Source organism: Pogoniulus pusillus, chromosome 16 (genome assembly GCF_015220805.1).
Source record: "Pogoniulus pusillus isolate bPogPus1 chromosome 16, bPogPus1.pri, whole genome shotgun sequence".
NCBI lineage: Eukaryota > Metazoa > Chordata > Aves > Piciformes > Lybiidae > Pogoniulus > Pogoniulus pusillus.
The window spans coordinates 13,178,270-13,201,914 of NC_087279.1; the positions used below are offsets into that span (position 1 = coordinate 13,178,270).

At 46.7% G+C, this 23,645-nt stretch overlaps 1 long non-coding RNA gene across 3 annotated transcripts in view; it reads right to left on the reverse strand.

Moving 5' to 3' along the window:
* Positions 1-3,385: 3,385 nt before the first annotated feature.
* Positions 3,386-23,645, reverse strand: part of LOC135182455 (uncharacterized) — a 46,155-nt gene continuing 25,895 nt past the window's right edge. For 2 of the 3 annotated variants that reach the window (XR_010305215.1, XR_010305214.1), the window contains 5 exons: positions 16,413-16,485; positions 15,702-15,838; positions 12,058-12,158; positions 9,900-10,018; positions 3,386-3,974 (listed from right to left, as the gene is read on the reverse strand). This is a non-coding gene — a long non-coding RNA (uncharacterized LOC135182455). The remainder of the gene's footprint in view (positions 3,975-9,899; positions 10,019-12,057; positions 12,159-15,701; positions 15,839-16,412; positions 16,486-23,645) is intronic. The other variant, XR_010305216.1, reaches the window with a different exon arrangement.

The window sequence follows — 23,645 nt, forward strand, 5'->3', positions numbered from 1 at the left end:
GAGGTACCCAAGTGCCCTGTTTCTCTACCCAGTCTCAAAACAATCTGGCCTAGGACTATGTGTCCATTGAAACTGCCATTACCTGATCCTGGCCCACAGCATAATGCCTTTGTCTAAAAGATAATTGCTCTTAGAACCAAATATATTTTTACCTCTGAAGCCCAAGAACCTCTGTCATAATTAATTAGAGACACAAGTGCACATATGGAGTGGTTTTTTGCTGTTTCTTAATGAACCTAGAAAGTACTTTTTTTCTTGTAATACTGACTGTTTTAACTCAAAATTACAACTGCATTTTCACCAGAGATGGACTTCTGGATGCTGAGAAGTGTTAAATACACAAGGTGTTGCTGCATGCTATGCCATCCTGCCCCTAGGTGAAAAAAGAGAGAAGCTAGTTGCTAGATTTTTCTCTGTGTCATGAGACTGCCTAGCCCTAAAACTGTAAAAGACCTTGAAATATATAAATATCCCCCAAAGCATGGTTCAGTTCATCACTGATGATGGTGCACTCAGAGCTAATTGTACTGTTGAATTATGTTAACAGAGTTTCAAGGGGAACTTAGATTAAACTACAATTCCTGTGAGCTAGAGACAGTGGCTCTGGAAAACATTCACCATCTGGAGCCTGCTTGTCTCCAGAGCTGTTTTTCTGTCCCCAGATCATCAGCAGATAGATGAAAGATTTTTTTTTTCTCTCCCACTGAGATTCAAGTGGAGAAAACCATCAGAACTTCTAAATGCCAACTCTGCTAAGCCCAGGCTTGCAGCATAAAGGACACTTCAATAGACTTGCGCACTTAGTGAAACCAGTGCTGTACTGGAAGGCACAGCTGAGCATGGAACAGGGAGAAAACTTCATTTTGAGCTGCCCTCCCGCAGGGCACTTTGGTTACCTTAAAATCTTTAGATCAAAAAGTGTGGAAGAACAACGTGCCAGACAAAAGAAAGCAGGAGAAATGCAGAGCACCAATGGCTGAGAGTGCTGAAGGAGAAATCCTACCTACTGTCCTGGAAGGCCCCGCAATTGCATGCTGCAGAGGAAAGGGTGAAGGACAGCTGTCCTGGACAGCATCTTCTAGGGAAAATTTCTTCTTGGCCTGGAGTTTGGCACGAGGTGATTGAATGAGACTTTACTCAAACAGCCCTTGAAGGATGAAATGGAAAGCAAGAGATAGGAACAAGCTGTGTGAATTGCTTTAATTGTTCAATTAACTTGGCACCAGTGTGGGTGATGAGAAGATGGAGAATTCTGATAAAGAAGCAAACTATTACCAGGGAATCCCCAGGACTTTTTGATGCCTTGCCCGACAAAAGGATTGTACTGAAATGAAGACCAGAATCACTGCAGGAGCCCTTCAAGTGCTGGGTTCAAGGAAGACGGCAACTAAAGCCTGAGAAAAAGGTTTCCCTAAGCTTGTAGGCTAGCCGCGCCTGGGCTTTCCTGCCTGTCAGGCGTTGTTACTCTTTTAAAGCATTTTCCTCCACCTCTGAGTGGGGTCAAACTGGGGTTCCTGACAGGCTGCTCCTGCACTCTAGTTTTCAATGCCATGGCACAGAACACTGCTCTCCTTTCAGAACAGTGACTGGACACAAGGAGCAACAGTGGATGGCTTTGGAAACGTGAGCCCAGGCAATGATTGTGCCCAGCAGCCAGGAAAAGAAGGTAAGCATGAGCCTAGCCATGGCTGAGAGAGCTGAGCTGCTTTGCAAAAGCTTGGGAAACCTTCACCTCTTGCACTGCCTGGGACTGCCTACAAACATCTAGAGTTTGGTCTCAGCTGCAAATGCTAGGAGAAGGGTTCATGCTGCTACTAATGATAGGAAGGGTCAGGCTTCCCCTGCTCTCCAGTGTGGCAGCCCTAGGCTCAAGAACATCTAAGCGGGGTTATCTAAAACGCACACGAATAGGGCACTTGGAGCCTTTAGCTTTGTAAATAACTATTTATAAAGGCTTTTGAAATGCGGTGATTCTGTCAGCACTGCTGTATTCAGACTTTCCACTCTCTTTGTTTCTGCTTTGTTACAGAACAACATAGAAGTAGCTATAAAGCTGTGCCTGAAGCAAAGCCTGGCATACCAGCTAGATGGGTTTGTGGCTTCAGCCGCTCGGTGTAAGGCAGGGTCACCAGGTCATGGTGGGTTGACTCATCTATGCCAGTGGTGGGATTTCTTTTTTGCTTTGCCAAACTTGGTCACTTTGTAAGTGTGAGAAGGAAAGAGAAGGGAGAACATGCCTGACTTCTCTTATAGCCTGAGAGACTGACAGATTTGAACACTGTGAATCTGTGGGTCTGCTGTGTTGAACGGCTAGGGACAAGCTGTGAAGGCATTTCTCCAGGAAAGGTGTTTTCACATGGAACTGTCTTGGAGTGCATGGTGTTGTGCTGGGTGCTGTCTGGAAGCAGCATCACTCTGCAAGCTCCTGAGTTCAAGGTGACTGTGGGTAAACCAAGTGATCTGAGTTTAGAGCTGTGCTTTCCCATTAAGTTCTCAGCCCTTCCCTATGTGCAATTTTCTCCCTTTGGTGCTTGCCTTGGGACTTGCTCCATTTGTTCAAGTAAGAAGTCTGTTGTTCCTAGCTTCCTGTTGTTCCTTCTCCAGAGTAAATGAAGATGTTCAAGAAAAGCCTAGATGAGGCACTTAGTGCCATGGTCTAGTTGACTGGATAGGGCTGGGTGATAGGTTGGACTAGGTGATCTTGGAGGTCTCTTCCAACCTGGTTGATTCTATGAGAGCTTCTCTGACTGTACTTTTGTTAGAAGTGCTCCAGGAAGCTCTGCAGTTTCAGCTTATGTCTTGAGGAGAGAAGTGCTCAATGTTGCTGGTGGAGAGGCAGGACACATGGTAGCAGGGAGTGCAATGCAAGTGCTTGCCCAAACACATCACTAGTGGCTGAATCCTAACCTCTAAGTTGTTTAGGTAGCTGATGGCGCAGAGGATGCACAGGACTGCAGTTTGTGAAAAACTCTGCAGACACAGGGGTCAGCTGGATAAGCTGTAAGGGAGATGGAGCTTTCAAAATGCAAGAATTGAGAGCTGAGAAAACTGTTGCCCTGTAAGGAGGTTTTGAGAAAGGGGAAGAAGTTATTTCTGCAAGTAGTTTTCCAACCCTCGCCCCTTGTAAAGTGCTAGCTACAAAGAAACCAGGAGAGTAGGGGATGATAAGGCTGTAGGCAAAAGCCTCAACAGAAGACCTCTGCAGTGTGCAAATGACTGGAAATACCTTCCCAACACCAGGTTAGCCCCAGTGCAGCCCCCATACTAGAAGATCAAATTTAGGTAAGCTAAGGATAATTTTAGGACCTTATTTATAATCAGGTCAGGGTTGTGTTGCTTTACATTTCACTTGGGCAGAACAGTGACAGTACTAAGACAGACAAGATTTTAAATCTCCAAAGGCAGAAACTTCTTGATAAAGTGCAAGAAAAAAACAAAACTAAGTTTAGGAGCAGGAACATATTCTGGTTTTACAATAATTGAGTTATGCAACACCCATTATCTGGCTAAGTGAATCATGTGAATATGAAGGAAAAATTTCTTCAGCTTTGATTCAAGTTGCTCACAATCCCCAGCTCCAGACTTCCAGTTTAAGCCAGTCCCAAATCAAGCAGCACGACAGCATTCTTCTGTGACTTTGTGTGGGAAAACCACAAGTGTCTATTTTCTTCACAATAAGATTCCTCAGCATTGATTTGTCTCCACAATAGTCAGAAAAGCTTCAGAAGAGCATGGTGTGAATTATTACTTTGACAAGTACGTGTGCCTTGTGAATAAAGCTGCTCTGAAGTTACAGCACACAAACAAAACAGGAGCTGCTGGGTCACCCAAATTCCATCATTTGGGAAGAAACAAGAAAGCAGAGGCTCCCAGTGACAGCACAGCTTACCTTACCCTGCAGTGGCAAATGGGAATCTCCAAAAGGTCACAAGCATCTCTCAGCCATCTCCAGAATACTCCTTATACTCTGCCCTCTGGGACATAAGAGGATTTTGCTGTCAATCTCTGAAGGCTGGCTAGACCCTTCAATCTCCACTACCTGCAGTCATAGGTGAGGTTAGGAGCCCCACAGAAAAGGGGAGGAGCAAGTTCTATCTGCTGTCAGCTTGAGACAAGCTTAGTAAGGAAAGAGAGGGGAGCAGGAGGGATTTCATGTAAGCCAGAGGTGAATTAAGAGTACACCTCACAGTTGAGAGCAGGCTTTTTGGGCTTCAAGCCTTGTGCAGGCCTCTTTCAGAGTGCTAGTCCCCTCTTCACTAATGTCTCCATCTCCGCAAAACAGCAACAGCTGGCAAAAGCTGCCACACACTCACCTCTGTGTAGTTACCTGCCATCCAGGAGGATACAGGCAACTGCCATCAACACCACCAAGCAAGCAGGGTGACCTGGCAGGGCCTCTCACAAGGAAACCTCTCCTCCCTCCCTTGAGATAGCTGCCCTAGGCAAATTATGCCAAGTGTCTCCCCTGGGACAATGCTGCAGCAATTCAGTTTACACCATAGTCTTATCAGTCAGGAGGCTTCCCTTCTTAGGTAGCCTCTTAAGATGGCTCATCCCCTACCCAGGGGCTGCTCCCCACTCCCTGTCTCTTCTTTACCACCCCTGCTTTCTCAGCATTTTCTTCCCCCTTCTCATAAATTATCTCTAACCCCAGCATTCTTTTCCATTATTCCAAAGGAGACATTTTCTCTTGTTTGATGTTGATTGTTATGGTTTCTTCTCTGTAAATGCATCTATCATGATCTTTGCTGTCACAGAGAGAAGGTTCCTCATATTTTCCATGGAACTTGTTTAGCAAGGAGTCTGTCTGCAAAAGAGTGAATTCTCTTCCTGTCCTGGGGGGTTGCAGGCCTCACAGTACAGGCAGACTGCTGATCTCAGCAGAAAACACTTGAAGTATTAGCAGCTTAAAAAGCAAACAAGAAACAAACTTCCAAATCCCTAAACATCCTTTCCTGAGGCTGGAGAAAAGCCCTTGCCTGGCCTGCCTGCTGGGTTAAGAACTACATCACATCCCACAGCTGGAATGCTAATTAATTTTGCAACTAATGAACTGGTGAGAACCTATTTACCACACTGGAGATTTGAAGGAAGGCACAGCTTTGATGCACAGTGCAGCTTCCCCAGTGGGCAGACAGGATATCCCCAAAGCCACATGCTCTTGTTTTGCTGTGCTACTAGTTGAGGAAGTGTTTCACATCAAGATGAGTCCTTCCAAGAGATCATCCCTGCAGACACCTATCAAGGGCTAGAGATCAGCTAGGGCCAGTATTTCCCCCCTCGCCCCCCCAGGATAAGGAATCAAGGGGGATAACTCAGCCAACAGGGCAGGAATCACCAGCCAGGGCTTCATCCCATAGGCCATGAGCAAGACCAGAAGCCAAGCCTGGGGATGACAGCTAGGGTCAACAGAATCCAGATGATGTGGTCAAGCTGCAGAGTAAGCTTTAATGACAGTAACCAGAGGAGTCAGACAGTTCAGTGATCACCATTCAGGTCCAGTGTCAAATTGGGAGGTCAGGTCCCAGTCTGAGGTCCATGGCCAGGCACAGGCATGGCTGTATGGAGTGATAAACAGGTACACCTACCTCATAGCTCAGGGAGAAATTGGAAGTCACAGATCGAGCTTAAATGGAACCCCAGAGCCCATGAGCACAGGAGTGGGTGGAAGCCCCAGGCTCATCAATGCAATAAAGTCCTATTAGGTACACTCAGGGCCCTGACACTTCACCTCTGCATCCTTGGCCAGTGTTGCAGCCAGCCACCAGGAGAGATGGCTGCAGATCCCATACCATCTAAGTAAGAACACTCATATCAAGTAACTGATTCACACTTCTGCCTCTCTGCATTTGCCCAGAGGTTATGGGCAGACTTTGCCATTACCCCACTTAGGTGCAAACTCCACATTCTTCATAATAGACAAAGATTCCTTGTCTTCCTCCCTCAGAAATGAGGGATGATATTCCATGCAGTCTGTGTTTAAGGTATTGAAAGAGGACACAGCAGTGACCAGGAACTGCTTTCCTCCCCACATGCTGATGTGTCTTGTGGCAGACAAAAGTAGCTGCCAGAGCAGGGTACCTCCCAGACCATGGGTAGAGCAGCACAGAGGCAGAGACAAACAAAGATGCAGGAAGTGATTATATCTTCAGATAACAGAGCTGCAAAGCTGAGTAAGCAATTGGTTACTTGAGTTTATCTCTAAGAATGGGGCTTTTATTAGAGACAAACAACCTAAACCCAATAACACATCAGTTGCAGTTGTTCCTTTCAGCAAGGGAAGTTAAATAACCTCCTCTGATGGATACTGCAAAAGCAGAACGTGGGATAAGAGTGACAGTAGTACGAGAGAGGGTGGAAATTGGCCAAGACACAAGTCCTCCCCAGCCCTCCTCATGTTTCAGGAGAAGTTCAGTGTTTCAGGAGCACCACAGAACGCTCCTTTTTGGCTGATATTTAAGTCAGGCTTCAGACTCCAGCCAAGAACCTACTCCACAATAACTGCCTATGTCCAGTAATCAAAACCAGAAACAGCTTTCCATGCTGCTGCTGAGTCTTATCCCTGCCATAGTACTCTTTGACCCTGTGTCAGAACATACAAGCTTACAATCAGAAAGATTTAATGAAAAGCATGCAATGGCCACAGATTCTGCTGCCAGGGGAGGCGGGGAAGAGAGAGAGAGAGGCAAAATATATCAAATGGCTTATAGAGAAGAAGCATGTTCACTTCCCAGCAGAGGATACAGTCCTTTAAGCCATCCCACTTGGGGAAGCTTCCCTAACTCTGACACTTCCTTGAAGGCAAAAGATAAACAGACCATGGGGCCAGTATAAGGGCTGTGCAGCTGCACAACTCTCTTAGACGGTCCCTTTTGTATTGCCTCGGCTTGTTCGTCAAGCTCCGAGGGAAGGTTAAGCTGAAGTCACCTGCTCCCTGATTCCCTGTGCACACAGAGCTGGCTGTGCAAGCACATTCTAGCATTTGCAAAGGGGCAGGGAGGTTCTGCTAGGTATGGAATTGGTGAAGTTAGTCTTTTTAAAGTTAAGAATAAAGGGAAAAGTCCTGCAGTTCTGATTTCAGAAAAAAGAGATTTGGGAATACACATTTCTTTGGTATGAGGTCTATGTAGACTTGACATTAAGCTGTCCCTCAAAAATCTCCCTGAAGAGTTGTCAGACCTGCTGCTACTATAATCTGGAGAGGCTTTTGTCTTCCCATTCTGTGAAAACCAACATCCAGCATTGATCCTTCGGGCTGCCTGTGCTCCAGAGCAAACAGAGCTATGAGACATGCCCATACCTTCCAGCTCAGAGCTTCTTTTTCATCACCAGTCCCCTAGCCTTTTTTTACAGAAAGGAGAGAAAGAAACCACAGAGAAACATTCCTCTTTTACAATCAGTTTTCCTTACTTTGAAACTGAAGGAAACACTTAGAAAGCAAAACTAATGCTATTCTAAAAGCACAAAGATCCCCTTCTCAGAAGAGCAAAATGAATGATCATGATTCAGACATGGGACTGTAACTTCCTCATCCTATTACTCAAACCTTTGACCTCCAACATTTCCCCATTTCTCTGTGAGGGTGTCATAGGTCTAGCTGATCTCACAGTCTGTTGTATCAATGTCAGAGCACTTAGCACTTTTCAGCTTGGCCAACTCAAAAGCATGCATAACTAGTAGTTAGGAATTTGAAAGTTTGACACTGTAATTGTGACTTTCCTTAACGCAGAAGAGACTTGGCAGAGTGGTAAGGAGATGGCAGGGCAGAGACTGGGTGGAGAAGGTGTTGTGCTTACAGAATGCAGCCAAACATCACCATAACCTCCCCAACAATTCACAGACTTCAGGGACCCCACCCCTTCAAGGCAGGCCAGAGAGGTTTCCTGGTAAGGGAAGATAACTTCTTCCTAATAGATGCATGGAAATATATTTTATCACCCCTTGATTAGCCTGGAGTTCACCAGTTGTTGAGAGGATCAACACATTCACGGTGCTGTGATGCTTTGATATTGGATTACAAGGTTGACATCACCCTGAAGCTCAGCAAATCAAAGGAAATAGTTGAAGACTGTTTTATTTACTAAGATTAAAAGAGGCAGTAGGATTAAAGACACACAAAATCAAATCCTAAAAAACTACAAATGAGCTTTTAGAGTAAAGTTGAAGGTTTCTAACAATTAGTAAGTACTCAAACAAAAACTCTATCAGTAAACCACTTTAATACAGCCCTTCACTGTAAGACCTGTGTTTGTGACACAAGGTATTTCAGGAGTCTCAAACTTCCTTTCACAGCCTACAGGATCAAGGATCACAACGATTCAAAATTGTTAATTTCCCAAATCTCAGGTCAAAACAAGAAAGAGTCTAGACCTTCCAGTCACTAGATGACTCTTCTACCTCCTTCGAAAACACCAGCACCCCTCACACAGTTAACCCTGGCCTTGGCAGTGAGAGGAAAGAGGTTACCACTGCCCAAGGCTTTGGCTGAGGTCCTAGGTAATCTCTGCCTATGACCATTCTCTCCCACCTGGTAAAGCAGCTCACAGTGTATGCTTCTTCCAGCAACAACAACCTTATCTCCCAGCTATTACATTTCCAGACTGGTCTGGACACAACAAATACACATAACCCTAAAACAACAGCCAAGGCTGAAAGTCAGTGAGAAAGCTCTCAAGATAAAAGCCTTTGCAAGTGGAAGGAAATCACATTCTGACATATGCTGGTGTAGGGAGCTTTAACGAAAAAAGCTTAAAAGAATTCAGAGAAGGAACAGCAGTGGAAGGAGAAGCTTCTGACCATACTACTACCAAAAGAAACATTCACCAAGCTGTGATCTCAGCGTGAAGCCCCTTTGTAAATCAACCTCTTTCTCGCATCTGGGTATAAACTACCACTTCAGGTTATACAGACATACCAAGGCATTGAACAAACACAGCTTACAAATGGTTTTGATTGCCATCCACCAGCTCAGTCTGATGCACTAGGAAAACAGCATCAAGGAGAGAGGGAAATGGATTGTTGCAGAATAGCAGTGTTTATTCTAAAGAGTACAGAATGCCTTTAAAAATACTATTCTTACATTTATAGATTTTAAGAGGGCAGCAGGAATGTTCATATTGGTCTCCTGCATCAAAATGTTCTTGAAATTCATCTGAAGTCCCAAATTTCTTCTGGCTGAGATAGCAAGATACAGTTTCTTCTGTCTTCAAGTGACAGAAGAACCACTGTATCCCTTGGCAAGTGGTACCAACAGCTAAATAATAATTTTTAAAACCATGTACCTCATTTCTAGCTTACATTTACCTAACCTGAATTTCTAGCTGCTGGCTCACATTATGCATTCATCTGGTTTTCATCCATTCGAAGGCATCAGTTTACCCAGTAAAGGTCACCCCTACACTTAGGCTGACACAGCAAATGAGACTCAGTTTTGGCCAGGAAGAAAAGTACTATGTACCCCACTGCACACCTAAGAGTGCCACAGGATTTAGACAAACAGGTCTAGAAGTAACATTTGCTTTATAAGGCTTGCTTATAGCAATAAAGATTCCGCTTAGGACAGGCATTATCCCCCTAGCAACCTGTTTCTGGAGCTTTATGAAGTGGTGTCCTGAAGCAGCCAGGCAGGCAGGCAGCAGCTGACTACTTTTAACACTGCTCTTGAATTACTGCTGTCAGCAGCCAAAATTTGAATGTAAGGGAGGACAACAAAAGACAAGTGCCATCAGTGTTGCACAGAAACAATTTTGTAACCATTTCCCAAGGAGAAACATTTGTGGGTAGAGGTAAGGATGTGTATCTCCTAGCAGCTCCACACTACACAGTTCTTCAGTCATCACTGAGCCTGAACTTGCTTCTTAGTGCTGTGTTTGAGAAATAAAGGCAGATTTATCACTTACCTGAGGATCCTGGACAAGCCTGAACAGCAATCAACTTCTCCAGCTGAGGGGTCTCTTGTCCTATGGCAGAGGTTTTCCAAAGCCTGACGCAAGGCACAACAGAGCCAGCTGAGACTAAACTGTAAATTGAGAATTTTGAGTGTAAGTGAGAGTCCCATGGGACTTGCAAGGACATAAAGAGGCAGAAAAGGAGAACCCAGATCTCTCTGTGAAGTGCAGCAACATACCTTGTCTCCAGGACAGCCAATGCTGCTCACAAGCACAGTGAGAAACCAAATTTTCAACAGCATCATCACAAACAGCCTGTCACCCCACACAGCAACAACACAATGGAGGAAGCAGCCAGCACACCCAAGCAGCACCAACTGGCATTATCTTAACGTGAAGGGCTACAAACTGTGTCACAGAGCTGCTTTCTGTGTGGTTCGCTCATTCCTTTCATGAAGGCACGAGCACCTGGAGCAGAAGAGGGCAGACAGCCCTGGCCAAGGCCTGCCCAAAAGGCACCTGCAGCTCCGTATCAGCAGCCTGAAGCAGCAGCTCCAGAGCAGACCCTTGGACACTGGCAAAGAAGTGCTACAGTCTTAGCAAAATAGCTGCCAAGTTTGCTCTCTGCTTGCAGCCTCAATACATGCCATGGTGGCAAGATGAGGTTTGGTAAAGAGAGTGTGGCTGAGCATTGAGATTAGGAATTTCCCCACTCTAGGCCAGCAGGAAAGCAAAGTGCAAGAAAGAACCATCCCACTACACTCAACAATGCAGTTAGATCCAGCAAATCTGTTTTCCTTATGTCTGCTGTCAAGATCTAGGGGATTTTTTCCTGACAGTGGAACTTGCATGTCATATGAAGGCAGCAAGTCTCTCTCCTGTGCCAATTAGCCTCTCCAAAATTACATTCTCTCTTTTTAACACCAGTGTTTAACTTCTTTGTGTATGTGCCAGTTTGAAGCTAATTGGAATATTTTAATATGAGAAATTAGGTTATTGGCTGTGAAAATAAAACAATGTGATGTCTATTCCCCTCATAGCTTTGCTGACATGTACAAAAGCAAGGACACAAACATAGATAATGGAGTCAGTGTCTCTCCCTGGCTTCTGCCTGGATATGCATAACCCAACTGATCATTTTCCTTTTAACCCCCCTTGCCAATTCTTCCAACTCACCTTGCATGTGAGGCAGACTCTGGGATAAGGGAGAGCAGTGGAAGGAAGGTGGAAGGGTGGTTGGGAGCCCCTCCTGAGCACTCTGTCTTTTTGGGAGGGGTTTTGTGTTTCTGTATTACTTTTAACTTGGCTATTACTGTATATAGCTGTAAATATCTGTAATACATTGTAGATAGCTGCTTGTATATTGTGCTGAGCTGTGAATATAAAGCTTCATTCCTTAATGTCCAGTTGGCTGAGTCTAGTCTGGGTGAATTCATTGTGTGTGTGGGAGGGGAGTAACTCCCAGAACCACTACGGTGTAGAAGAGGTTCTGGACAGGGCCAATGCTTGGACAGCTGGGAATCCCCCACTTGCAGGCTCTGGAGTGAAGGAAAAGTCAGTCCTCCAGGTAGACTACGTCAGAGCCTAGGAAAATTCCTGCTTTCCACTGTGCTTGAGGCAAGCATACACATATCTTCCAGATCCAGCTGTAAAAGCGAGCAAAGCTGCTATAGTCTGAGCCTGGAATTAGCAGGCACAGGAAAAAGGCTGAAACTTGACTCCAAAGCTCCAGCAGTGATTTGGCCCAAGTGTTCCCCTTCTCATACTGCAAACTTTTTCTTCCACCTCACCTGCATGCAGAGCCCTCAGCCACCAGATCATCAACTTATCCAAACTATCATCCCATGTTTCCTAGCCTACTAGGACAGAAAACACGTGATAGTCCAAGCTCCCACAGGAAGCTTAGTGCTAATGATGAGGCACTAAGAAAATAATTCTGCTTACAAGTTCTTTAGGCTGAAACAGCTGCTTTTGTACCTGGGTGGAGGTTTTGGCTGGCAGACAGGTCTACGAGATGCTCCATTTACTTGCTGTTCCCTACCAAGTCTCTGCAGGACAGCAAAGAAGCTGGGACTAAACATATATGACAGAGCCTGGCCAAAACACACAATCCAAATTCTCAAAGTACAAGACAAATACAAGCATCACAGAGAAACAAACATAATATCACCTTAAGTCTAGCATGAGCTCTCTGTAAATGTGATCTGAACAGGGAGCTGCACCTTCCAGACAGGCAGATTCCATAAAAACAAGGTCTGCAGCACAGCAGATCTTAGGGGGAAAAAAAGACAAGAGGCACCAGGGATTTAGAAAGAGACTTTAGAGATACAGCACCACCTTGACTGACACAGAGCACTAAAACAGTGGTTGGTTCACTGACACAAAATGAAGGAGCTGTCTAAGTCCCAACCCAATTCTGTTCCACTAGAGCTACAAGGCTTCAGCTGTTTGGTTGGGAAAGGAGGAAATTAAACAATACCTGCATTAATTGTCTTTTCCCTGAGAGAGACACCCAATGGCCTTTAACACCATTAGAGCACCCAAAGTCTGTCTGACACTATCAGTGTACCTCCAGCTGTACCTGCTACAGGTAAGCCAACAGCAGATTAAAGATGGAATAAAAGAGTGAAGCACTATTGCCCAGCCATGGTCAGATGGATGTTACTTTCTTAGCCTTCCCCAAATAGTCCCCTAGAGTATCACAGTATTATCAGGGTTGGAAGAGACCTCACAGATCATCAAGTCCAACCCTTTACCACAGTGCCCAAGGCTAGACCATGGCACCAAGTGCCACGTCCAATCTTGCCTTGAATAGCCCCAGGGACGGCGACTCCACCACCTCCCCAGGCAGCCCATTCCAGTGTTCAATGACTCTCTCAGTGAAGAACTTTCTCCTCACCTCCAGCCTAAATCTCCCCTGGCGCAGCCTGAGTCTGTGTCCTCTTGTTCTGGTGCTGGCCACCTGAGAGAAGAGAGCAACCTCCTCCTGGCCACAACCTCCCCTCAGGTAGTTGTAGACAGCAATAAGGTCACCCCTGAGCCTCCTCTTCTCCAGGCTAAACAATCCCAGCTCCCCCAGCCTCTCCCCATAGGGCTGTGCTCAAGGCCTCTCACCAGCCTCGTCACCCTTCTCTGGACATGCTCAAGCATCTCAATGTCCCTCCTAAACTGGGGGGCCCAGAACTGAACACAGTACTCAAGGTGTGGTCTGACCAGTGCAGAGTACAGGGGCAGAATGACCTCCCTGCTCCTGCTGGCCACACCATTCCCGATGCAGGCCAGGATGCCATTGGCTCCCCTGGCCACCTGGGCACAGTTCCAGTACAGTACTACAAACACTAGCTTTCTTTTGTTAGATTGACAAATTTAAAGGCCACCTTCCACTCATGAAGGATTTAAAACATTACCTACTAGTAAGCCCCCCAAATGTGAAAACCTCAAGCATTGAAGCAGAGTTCTCTTGTCACAGATTCCTTCTCTGCTCAAGATGAGCCCAAAACTTCAGTTACTGTGCGGCTACATCATGTCTCCTCACCACAGGGGAGAGCCCCCCCCAAATCCAGCTGCACTGCCAGCCCAGCAGGAAGCATACATCTCACAGGAAAGGCTAGTCTAGTGATGTTTCCAGGACAGTTTTGCAGATCAGAAACACTTTTGGACCAAAGGCGAGGAAAAGCTGGCCTGTACCTCCAAAAGGTGCCTAAGTGGGAATTTTCCTCCAAAATGGTAGAAAAGTTAGAAAGTGGACACTTTTCCCCGAAGTTTCTGTTACTGAAGACAGCAATGCAAAGTTTGCCTCTCTCCCTAAACCACTGCATTTCTTCTGGCGGTGGGAGCAAACCAACCTCATCTCCAGCATACTTGCACACTTCCCCACAGCTGAACTCCTAGCATTTGCAAAATCTGAAAAGGGAAAAAACCCACAAAAATTCTTCCATCAGAGTAATAATTTTTAACAATTCCCTATTCACCATGCATAAGGAATATCAGAGCAACTAGCTCCACTTCATACAGTTGACAGTTCTTCAGCAGACAACTATCGGTGCCACAAGTACATTTTTTGTTGTGTTAGGGGCAGGGGGCAGTGAGCTGTAGACAGCTCAACAAACTCTAATCAAATGCTTTGCTGAACTGCTGTCTAAGCAAGGAAATGCTAAGGGAAGCCTGGAGCCATTGCGTTTCCCATGAGACAATGAATCGAGACCTTCCTCTCTTCTGTGATTCAGTGTCACAGGAGGCAAATCGCAGGTGACTTGTGGCTGGCTGAAGCTGCAGCCATGGCTTTGCAGGCAGGCTCCTCTAGATGTGTGCATGGAGACAGAAAGGAAGAAGAATGTGAGACCTGCTGGAGCGGCCGCGTGTTGCAGCTGCTTCTGTTTCAAAGCCTGGCTAGTATCAGTTGTGCTGATGTCAAAGGGGAAGCAGACACTTACAGCCTGCGCTTCAGGCACAACAAGTAGAAAGGAACTAGAAAGAACAAAACAAAAGACTCAAAGAGCAAGCTAAGGGCTGGGGATAGAAAAACATTCTGGGACACAAAGAACATGCAAAGCACACAAAAAACCAAGCTATTACCTGCCGCAGAACAAGTGGCAGAATCAACTCATTCCACGCAATGCACAGATGTCTTGAGAAACTGCAGAGTTTCTGCCATCCCGTCCCATTTCAGAGGCTTTGTTTCATGCCTGTGGCTCTCCTTAGCCTCATGACTGATTCTCTCCACCTAAGTCTCCTTTGTCCAGATGTAGCAGAGACACACTAGTCAAGATTAAAACAGCTCATGTTTCTGAGAAACCTACATTCCTCTCTAGTCACTAAAGCATCCCAAACCAATGAGAAATGTTTGCTTCACGAAAGAAAACAAGAAGAGAAAAAAGGAAGATGGTTTCTAACACCAGATAAATATTAGAAAGTCATTGCATTCACATATAACACAAAGCCTGTGTGAACACATCAGAGCCCATTAGGATTACTAACTGCTTCTGCACAGGTTTGCTGCCCACACCCATTCAGCAAAGGGTACTCAGAGCTAAGAGAACATGTGTCATCTTCTTGCTTGCTTGCAAGCTCAAAGCCAGAACACCAAGAACAGTTATTTCCAAATACTTCTTAGGTGGTTATTCACACACTTGCAGTATTCCATGAGCATTTGTCATTGCTGATTATATTAGCAAGCACTGCCTGCAAAGCAGAGGTGAAGAAATGGTGCAAAGACAAGGAGTTCACAGCCCATCTTAAAACAGGCCCCACTGCTGTGTGGCATGGCTGAAGCATACAGCCAGCCTCTTCTTTAAGGCTTCCAGGAACAGACACAAGCTCCCAAGGCAATCTACTCCTCACTTCTTAATCCTTTACTACTTTAAAAAGCCTTCCTCCAAAGTTTCACACCGTATCAGCCACAACAGCCTGCCTGAAAGCAGAGAGATGTAAGGAAATGTCAGAAACAAAAAAAACATATGTGCAAGGAGACACTGCCATTTCAATCTACCTCAGCAGTTATAGCCTGAAGAACAGGAGGTGAAACCCTAACTTTAGTGAGAACTGCAGAGTCTGGCAACCAGTTTAGGAGTTGCATCAGCTACTTGAGATGAGGAGGTGCAGTAAATTGAACCCCAAGAGGAAGAGAGCCAAACTGGATTTAAAAATCCATTTCTTGTCCATGATGGAAAATAATTCCATGAAGGACTGTATATTAAGTTGCCATCAATTCTCACTGCAGGGCCAGCTTCTGTGAACAGTTCTTATCAACATATTGGCACTCCTTGTTCTTCTCTCTTCCACTCTGGAAGTCCCCTCCATCTGTGAGTTACTCACCTGCTTGTGTGCTTTCACACAGACAATTTCAGCAGTGGCAGAGACAGGTTATGCTGGAAAGCATGGCTTCTGCTTCTTCACTCACTAGGGAGGACTGTTGCAGATTGCAGAAGTTCAGGTATCCCAGGGACCCACCTCTGATGGAAAAGAAAGAGGCACCAGGAGTAAGCAAACCAGAGTGGCTGGCTTAACCAAAAGCTGCCAGAAAGGCCAGTCTTGATCCCATCATTCCCCTGTACACTGGTGTTGCTGGCACTGGAGATGCTTCCATGAGCCAGTTCATATCACTGAACTCACAGAAAACTAAACAGAACAAAAAAACCTCTGTGGCAGTGATGACCTCAGTCATCTTCTGTGGCTGCATCCACTCGAGCACATGTGAGACTACTGCAATGATGTGTCAAGAACAGGTATTCTGAGTTGAAGGAACAGCTTCTTCTTGAGAAACTCATTTAGCACACAGTGAACTGACTTTGCTGGGCCTGTGTGCCACTAGTTCACCAACGATTTGCAAAAGCTTTTCCCAGCTTTCTCCTTACCTGTTGTAACAGAGTTTATGATGTTTCGGACAACCCCTTTCTACATGTGCGTGCCTAGCACAAGGGGATCTCATCTCTAGTGGAAGTGCTTTGCACACCATGACAAACAGCAGCAGCAAGAGCTCTGCCCTCCACTGAGGAGTTTATCTCTATGTAAAGTGGTCACTCCTACCTCACTGCTGGAAGGAGACATTTTTCTTCCCACTCCATGAGGTAAGCAGCGGGATCTGTTCAAGTCGTACTTCCTGCAAGGCAAAGCAGCAGCAGGTAAAGGTCAGTGTATGCTCCCTACAAGGAAGTCTAACAAGTTTAAGACTCCCTTGCTCACGCACTAGCAACAACTGCAGCAACCCTGAAGGGTGGGGGAAGAGATAGGACTGTGAGGCAGCACATGGAGATAACAGAGAAAACAAAGGACTATGTGGATTTATGTTATTCAGACTCAAGTTCCTAGAAATATTTTTTTTTCTGGTCTGCAGCTGCATGAAACATCCTTCAGATGACAGCAGCATTTCTAATGCCCTACAGCATCATTCACAGTGCTTGGAGAGAATTGGCAGAGCGAGTCCTGTCTGCTTCCAGCCGCTCACTTCTGCGAGGCACCTCTCACCCCTTGGCTGCCGCAGTGCTGGTCCCGCCTGATCATCAGAGAGCTGGGTAATTCACTGGGTTTGACAGACAGCAGTGACACTCACAGAAAATATGTATGCAGCTATGCAAATCCCTACACAGTTCTGGCAATACAACATCTGAGGGTTACAAATCCCCAACTTTCCTGAAGTGGCCACTTTACGCTTCAGTTGATGAGATTACTTGGAGACAATGTACTGCCAACAGAGCAAAGGCAAAATCTGTGGCAAAATCTCTTCTTCCTTATCTGCCACCCCTTAAAGGAGAGATTCCTGCCCTGTCTGCCTTATTTTTCACTTTGTCCATCAAACCGCACTTCTGTCCTTCCTGTCTCAGCCCGGAGCCTGGGTAGCTCAGGTAGGCCAGGCCACGGCTTTCAAAGGGTTGGGCCAGTTCTCATTTTATCAGCTCTATGCCACTGGGCAAAGGAGTTATTAGCTGCCTTCTAACCTTACTGAGGAGGTGTCAAATCCAACTTTCCCCTGCTGAAGCTGGCAGATCTTCCAGCAACAGCCAAATGTTTGTTCATTACATGGTTACGCCAGTTCACACCGCTCACAGCTGATGACTCCGTTGGAGATTACATTTACTAGTGCAGAACAAGGCAGTTTGTCACAGTCCCCTTCCAAACAGACAGGAAATAAGGGAGTCAAAAAAACCGATCCAGGTGTCTCATGCAATAACTGAGTATCCCAAGGACTTCTGTATCGAGGCACCCCCGGATTGAGCAGCTCTGTACCCTGACAATAATGACCTCACCCCAGTCACTCAGAACTTCGTCTCTTCTTTGAGCCTCTCGGGGAGGACTTTTCTAACAAGATCTTCACTTTGGCTGCAACTTGGTGTGAAGAAGCAGTTACATTTCATTTCCTAGCTGCTTCTTATTTCCACAAATTTAAAGAACCTGGAAGTATCTTTGAGTACCCTCCACTTTGCCAAACCTGGCTGACATCTGCACATGGGCAGCAATGCTACAGGACCTGTTTTTTTCACAAACCAGACTCAGAAGGCCAGTGAGTAGGTGTTTCTACTGACACACCTGCAAAGGCAGCTGAAAGAAGATCTCTGCTCTCAACAGACCTTCCAAAAGCTTACACTGAGTATCAGAAGTCACACTTCTTGGCTACCAAGCCTGCACTGATCTATTAGGCCCTACTGTCCCTGACCTCTGGATGAAAGAGCATTTCTGGGGAAAAACAATGATACTGCTGACTCTTCCTCAGTGTTTCATGTTAAAAGGAGGAAGGCAGCCCAAGGTCACAGCTGCAAGTAACGACAGTACTACTTCAGCCACGATGGTACAATTCCAATGACAGACTAGCATAAAAAATAAATAAGAAGGCTGAATCAAACTGGTTATGCTCCCAAAAGACATCCTGAAGCTTGTGGGTTTGGGGTTCTGTTTGTTATTTTTTGTTTTTAAAGAAGTGTTCCACTCCTTCTGTAGTTATTTTTAATCTAGAGTGGACTGTATCATCCTGGAACTGAGTCAAATGAAAATGAGAGATTTAAAGCACTTCACTCTCCCCCTGCTGCCCCTCTGCTCTGCATCAGTCATCACTTCTTGATTTGTAAATGCTTAGTGGGATTTGCACAGGGCCAGGCAAATCAGGCTCCTCCATTTACTGCTATACGACAAATCTATTCCGGTAACAGGCTGCTCTCCTGCCAATGCCTTCTGTTTTCCAACTCATTTCATTTTCTTTAGTGACTTTCTTTCAGACAAGTGGATAACCAGAGCCTTGGGTCGACTCCATGTGGATTCTGCCTCTCAGCAGTGCCAGTTATTTCTTTGCAGAAATCCTGCTCACGTAAGAAGCAGGTACAGAATCTCTCCTCACCATACTAGGACCCAGTTTATTTGCTCCTGTTTCTGCTCCCTTTTCAATATTAGTCAGCCCACAGAGCACTGCCTGCTTCTGTGCCCAAGGCTGTTCCCACCTGCCTTTCCTGCCAGGCTCTCCCCAGCTGATAGCCAAAGGAACCTGTCCACACCTATGCAGGTTCAGGCTGTGCCTTTGTTTTGGGTAGTGACGTGTGCTTGGGGTGGAGGCCACCATTGTTTCAGCTCCACGATTCCACAAAGGAGCATTAATAATTTCTTACAAGTGCAGTAAATGAAGGGTAGCAGTTACACCCAACCCATAACATTATACAGCAGCGGGTTTCTTCTGACCTGTCAGGAAGGGGAGAAGCTGGCTGAGGCTGCAATGCCACCTAGGCAGAAGCCACTAACTTTAACAGTATTTCTGTCAAACATGTGGACCACATTGATGCACAGACAGGATCATCCTGCCCCAAGATAGGAGTAAGATCTCCTGGCACCATTTAGACCAGAAATCAGAGCTGGGCTCCCTCTCTCATATGCCACTGTGTCTCCCCTCATAAGGAAGAGATGCAGTGGTTAATATGCCTGCCATCTCTGGCATTCAAACAAAGCACTTTGACAGCACTCACAGAGAAATATGACTGTGCTGTGGAAAGCAGGTGCTCTGCCACAAAAATTGGATGACTCCTGTTTAGCCCATGAAAAGTATTTCCTGCAGAAAAGCTGCACAAAAGTCAGTTTGAAAACCTCTAATTCATGTCAAGAGGTACCCAGGTGCTCTCTGACTTGAAGAGTGCAGTCACACATCACCTCTTGGTTTCTTCAAGCAGCATATAAAGAACAAACAGCAATAGGAAATGCTCCTCTCCCCTGTAGTATAAAGGTTATGCAAAGAACTAAAATATTACAGCCAGAAGTCTTATTTTTCGGAAGATAATCTCATTTTTCATATTCAGTGCAACATTAAAACCATCCTCCCAAAACTCAGCTGTGCCAAGGCTTGTGAACTTAAAGTGAAATTACCTCCAACAGAAAAAATTGACTGACCCAACAAAAGAATGAGGAGTAGTGGGAAACACAGACAAAATGACACAAGTGGTGAAAAGCAACAGAAGGTGGTTTAGACACATCCCATCTTGATATGCAATGCTTCAGTAAGCAGAGTGAGGAAATCAGTTTTCCTTTTAAGCAAGGGTGGGTCAGATCCTTGGCTGGAATAAATCAGTGCTGTCCTGCTGCAATCAATGGATTGCTACTGATTCACAGCAGCTGAGGGCCTGGCATGTGGTTTTCTCCAGACAGTATCACAGAAATCAAATTCTGAATTAAAATCATCTGGAGATGTGCTACAGCATTGCTAATTACACCAGGACTGCACTAAAGTAAAATTAACCTAAAATCAGACAGACTGCAGGGAATGCCTCTCTATTGTAATGTGAACTGAGAGGCTGGAAAGAATCATGGAACAGTTTGATGAAATACCTTGAAACATTCTCACTAATTAGTTTCTCCATTCTGGAATGAGGCCATTGGTGGTGTGAAGGTTCCAGGCTTTAACACATTTCCTCATGCTCACCAAGAGCTCAGCATAATTGCTGAAGCCAAAAGCACCAAGGATTGAAAGAACAGCTACAGAGGAGCTGGCAGGAAAGGTGACTCTTAACAGTGATCCTCTCTCTCCCTAGCCTCCAACAGCACCAGTGGTCGAGGGGCCCTGTGGCTACACAGGGCTTGAAGCCAATGAGGCCTGCACAGCAACCCCACTACCAACTAAACTGTGGCAACCAGCTGGAACTAAAGGATACTCTCTGGCTTCAGAGGTGAAAGGTACACCCTGGTAAGCCCTTGGGCATCACAGCAAACAGGCAGGGAAGGGGCACACCCCATTGCAACCACTTGTGCAACTCTGGTCACAGAGTGGATACGAGCAGGACTCAGTAGTCCAAGTGCTGGTTGCCGCAGAGCACTCCCAAGGCACTCACCTCCCAGGTGCTGCTCTCCCTCCACCTACATCTGTCATAGAATCAGTCAAGGTTGGAAGGGACCACAAATATCATCTAGTTCCAACCCCCCTGCCATGGGCAGGGACACCCTACCCTAGATCAGGCTGGCCACAGCCTCATCCAGCCTGGCCTTAAACACCTCCAGGGACAGGGCCTCAAGCACCTCCCTGGGCAACCCAGTCCAGCCTCTCACCACTCTCATGCTCAACAACTTCCTCCTCACGTCCAGTCTGAATCTTTCCACCTCCAGCTTAGCTCCATTCCCCCCTAGTCCTGTCACTACCTCAGAGCCTAAAAAGTCCCTCCCTGGCTTTTTTGTAGGCCTCCTTCAGATAGGCCACAATGAGGTCACCTGGGAGCCTCCTCTTCTCCAGACTGCACAGCCCCAACTCTTTCAGCCTGCCCTCACAGGAGAGCTGCTCCAGCCCTCTGATCGTCCTCGTGGCCCTGCTCTGGACATGCTCCAGCCTTTCCACATCCCTCTTGGAATAGAGCCTCCAGAACTGGATGCAGTACTCCAGGTGGGGTCTCACCAGAGCAGAGTAGAAGGGGAGAACCCACCACCACCACAGCAGTGACCTTGCTTTCAACCTTTCCCTCCCTGGCCAAACGCCATTTGCCACAGACCTCAAGCAACCAGCCTGTGCTTGGCCTCCTTCAGGCTCAGCAGGGACGATGCTAACCCAGTGCTGCAGTGGGTGGCATTGGCGTTATGGTTTGCACCTAGAAATCTCACCGGTGCACCCAGAACCACAGGGCTCCTTGCTAATTACACAGCAGAGCAGCACAGGATTCATGTCGGCTGCTCCTCAGCCCCCTCACCTCGGTCCTTGCCGGTGTGACACAACGAACGCGAGTGGAAGCGATCAGCAGGTTGCAACCGCAGCCGCCTGCCCCCGGCGCTGTCACGGAGCGCGGCGCCGGCAGGGAGCTGCGGGCGGCAGGCACAGGCCTGCCGGAGCGTGCTCGGCCGCATTGCGACATCGGAAATTACGCTGGGACCCCGGCAGCCTGGGCTGCTCGCCCATGGCCCGATGAAGGCTGCAGGAGCATGAAGAACCGGGCTCAGAACATTACCTATGCATTTTCAAGCTCCCAGGGGAAGTTGGAGCATTAGAACCCACTCTGGGGCCTTTTCGTTGTTTCTGCTGGTTGGTTTGTTTTTCCCTTCTCTCTGCTCTGTCCCTTTGAATCATAGAATCAGCCAGGTTGGAAGACACCTCCAAGATCATCCAGTCCATCACCCAGCCCTGTTCAATCAGCTACACCACGGCACTAAGTGCCAGTCTTTTCTTGAGCACCTCTAGGGACGGCAACTCCACCAGCCCTGGGCAGCCCATTCCAGCGCCAATCACTCTCTCTGGCAAGAACTACCTCCTGACATCCAGCCTAGACCTCCCCTGGCACAACTTGAGACTGTGTCCCCTTGCTCTGTTGCTGGGTGCCTGGGAGAAGAGACCAACCCCAGGTGGCTACAGCCTCCCTTCAGGCAGTTGCAGGCAGCAATGAGCTCTGCCCTGAGCCTCCTCTGCTGCAGGCTGCACACCCCCAGCTCCCTCAGCCGCTCCTCAGGGCTGTGCTCCAGGCCCCTCACCAGCTTCGGTGTGATTAGCTTTGCTGACTGCCTTACACGGTTCTATCAGCTTGGGCCTGATGAATCTTCAGCAAGCAACAGTGAGAGACTGCAGGTCAGGCAGGGTCTGTGTCACTAACCAAAACCAGAAAAAAATCCCCAAAAACAATGACCAAGAGAGAGGGAATGATGGGGGCAGGGGAAAAGAGACAGTGGGCCAGCAGCACCCATGGAGAGCTTTCTGATGCCTGGTCTCAGGCAACTAGCAGCACATTCATTTGTAAGGCTGCCAGCCCTCCTAGGAAACCTACACGGGCTGCTGTTATTTATAAAGCTGGAGATAGCTCTTCTGCCTGCAGGACTAGCTCATTCCATTTATAGCTACCTGTCCCACTCACCCACTTCAGGGCTTGCAGGCTGTGCCTTCGACCACTGAGGGACCTCTCCTTTCTGATCAGGGCCGTCTGGAAGTGCCTGTCACCGCTGCAGGGCTCAGCAGCATGTGCACCTAACCGCGCACCTGAAAGCCCCACATTTCTGCCAGGGCACGGGAAACCAGACTCGAGGATTTGCCTTCCACATGGAGACCACCAGCATCTGCCTTTCATTTTTAAAAAGCTCTCCACAAAGGTTTGATTTAATGGTGGATTAAAACTGCCAGCTGGCTTCAGGAGAGAAGATACACAAGTACCTTGATTCTATAAAGCTCTAGCAAATCATGCTTGTCAAGTAGGCATAAACGAGGTACACCATATAATGATGACTGTAGCAACTCTCTTATCATTACTGTCTTTCTGTAGTAGAAAAATCAACCCATGAAAGACTCATTTCTACAAGGCCAGAGATGCATAACAGCAAATTACATATTCAGACAATCTTTCCAGGTTCTTCCCAGAAGTCATCCCAGTGTCAAGGCATGAAACTCATCAAGAACAACCAAGGAGTACCTTTTGGCTTGAAAGGAACTACTGTCAAGGAAAGGACAAGTTACAGGATGCAGAAAAGCAATGTGAAACAGCACAAGGCTTGCTACAAGATCTTTAGGAGAGAAACCAAAAGGCATGACACCTCTGCTGGGCCCTGTCAGCTCAGTTCTTGTCATAGAATCAACCAGGTTGGAAGAGACGTCCAAGCTCATCCAGTCCAACCTATCACCTAGCCCTATCCAGTCAACTAGACCATGGCACTAAGTGCCTCATTCAGTCTTTTCTTCAACATCTGTGTATAGGATTTTAAGCTCCAGAAACTGGAGCAGGACAAGAAGCCAGAAAGCTTTTGTGTTTTGAGATGCCAGCAACTGTAGATTCTAAGTCAGTCCATCTAGTTCTGACATCCTTAAGAAGGAAAACCAAAATAAATTAGACCCTCCTA